The following is a 2,791-nucleotide window of genomic DNA, read 5'->3' on the forward strand; positions in this document are numbered from 1 at the left end:
TGAAGTTAAACAACAACTATAAAAAATGAGGATAATAGTCCGCAAATAAATAAAAATATACAAATTACTCATCTCAAAAGAATTCCAATAATTAAATAATATAGTTAACAAACAGATTAAAATTCGATGGCACATCCAAGTACTATTGTTTCGATTTGGACCCGTTAGCAGCACTTTTTTGAGGATGAAAGTCGATTAAAAAGTTTTCCACATGTCTGAATATCCTATATACCAAATTTCAAGTTTGCAATTCAAAAATCCATTGGGTATAAAGGTTGAGAAGTGTCCGCACACACACACACACACACACACACACACACACACACACACACACACACACACATTCTTACTTTCATAGATATATAGATAAGATACTGATACAGAGGTCAGATTTCATTTTAACTTTGACCCCAATTTTAACACCTTAATGTTTATTTTTTGGGGCTCAAATCAAATTAAAAAGTTTGATCCATGTCCAAGTAACCTACGTTTGAAATTTCAAGCGTTTTGACCCAAAATTGGCAGAGGAGTTTGGTAGAGTTTTTAATGGTCAAATCGTTGAACTTTGACTCCTGGAAATCTCAATACCCCTTATGTCAAATCTCGAGTCTCTAGACCGAAAATTGACAGAGTTATTTGGTAGGGAAATGTACACACACACACACACACACACACACGCACACACACACACACACACACGCACACACACACACACACACACACACACACATTTTCCCTTCTATAGATATATAGATAAGATGCTGACAAGTATGAAAGGTTTTCTAACTCGATAGTGGGAGCCGGCATTCTATGCAGCAGACTTAGCGGTAGCGTCTATGTATTTATTCCAATTAATGATGCATGTAAATGTTAGGCGAATGAGTCTGAACGCTAGTTTATCGGGAAAGTTTTTATTGAGCATGGTAATAAGCTTTGTCTTGGTAGCTTTAAATAACCATTCCAAGCTTGCAAACGGGTGGAGTGGAATTAGGGAGAGCAATTGAGGGGTGGGATGAGATGCAAAGGAACTCGGCACATTGAGTGAGAAAAAAAAAAAATGGAGGCAATTATGCTAGAATGAAGGCGCACGATCAATAAATTGGGGCAGTGTGAAAATGTCAGGGTGAAGTTTTGGGGAAACAAATTCTGCTGCGACTACTCCCTCTCCAGAACTGTTTCAAGATGAATGATGGGGTGTTTGATAGAAAAAAATTAGTAATGAGCTGGAATTAGATAGAAAAGCATCTCTCGTTTATCATGGTATCTTTTATTCTCAAACTAGCAGGGTGAGCCGACACTACCCGGGATTCAATGATGATCAACAAATTTTTCACACTCCCATTTTTTTTTATTGTTATTGAAATCGATGAAATTGCCCATTTTTCAATCAAATCGATTGATTGCCTGCTCTAGTTGGAGAGTAACTTAGTCTGCAATATATTGTCGTCTACATTGTGCTGCAGAGAACCTACCGTAGAGAACCTATGGCTTGCTTTAAAGTTTAAAATACCAAAGTCAAGTTTCATGCTTCAATTGTGCTTTAAGCAAAAAAAAAAAATAATAATTTCGAACGCGCCCCTGTTATATCAAAGATCCTACTGTTGATTTTATATGTCAGGATTTTCGGCTTGAGTGGTAATAAAATTTCTCAAATATATTTGTGATGTTAGGCTGTATAAGGTGTTAACTTTGATCAAAATCGCCTTAAACCTATCTAAGAACACTGCCATGCACATAAAATACCTTCGTGTGAAATTTCATAAAAATCGGCCCAGCTGTTTTCGAGTCCATAGGGAACAAACTCACAGACACACAAAGTTCCTTTTATTTAATCGAATAGATTATTTTATTAAATAGAATAGATTATTTCATTTAATAAAATAGATTATTTTATTTAATAGAATAGATTATTTTATTTAATAGAATAGATTATTTTATTTAATAAAATAGATTATTTTATTTAATAGAATAGATTATTTTATTTAATAAAATAGATTATTTTATTTAATAGAATAGATTATTTTATTTAATAGAATAGATTATTTTATTTAATAAAATAGATTATTTTATTTAATAAAATAGATTATTTTATTTAATAGAATAGATTATTTTATTTAATAGAATAGATTATTTTATTTAATAGAATAGATTATTTTATTTAATAGAATAGATTATTTTATTTAATAAAATAGATTATTTTATTTAATAGAATAGATTATTTTATTTAATAGAATAGATTATTTCATTTAATAAAATAGATTATTTTATTTAATAGAATAGATTATTTTATTTAATAAAATAGATTATTTTATTTAATCGAATAGATTATTTTATTTAATAGAATAGATTATTTTATTTAATAAAATAGATTATTTTATTTAATAGAATAGATTATTTTATTTAATAAAATAGATTATTTTATTTAATAGAATAGATTATTTTATTTAATAGAATAGATTATTTTATTTAATAAAATAGATTATTTTATTTAATCGAATAGATTATTTTATTTAATAGAATAGATTATTTCATTTAATAAAATAGATTATTTTATTTAATAGAATAGATTATTTTATTTAATAGAATAGATTATTTTATTTAATAAAATAGATTATTTTATTTAATAGAATAGATTATTTTATTTAATAGAATAGATTATTTTATTTAATAGAATAGATTATTTTATTTAATAAAATAGATTATTTTATTTAATCGAATAGATTATTTTATTTAATAGAATAGATTATTTCATTTAATAAAATAGATTATTTTATTTAATAAAATAGATTAT

The sequence above is a fragment of the Euprymna scolopes genome, chromosome 29, assembly GCF_053919585.1.
Source record: "Euprymna scolopes isolate OS-2025 chromosome 29, ASM5391958v1, whole genome shotgun sequence".
In the NCBI taxonomy this organism is placed as follows: domain Eukaryota; kingdom Metazoa; phylum Mollusca; class Cephalopoda; order Sepiida; family Sepiolidae; genus Euprymna; species Euprymna scolopes.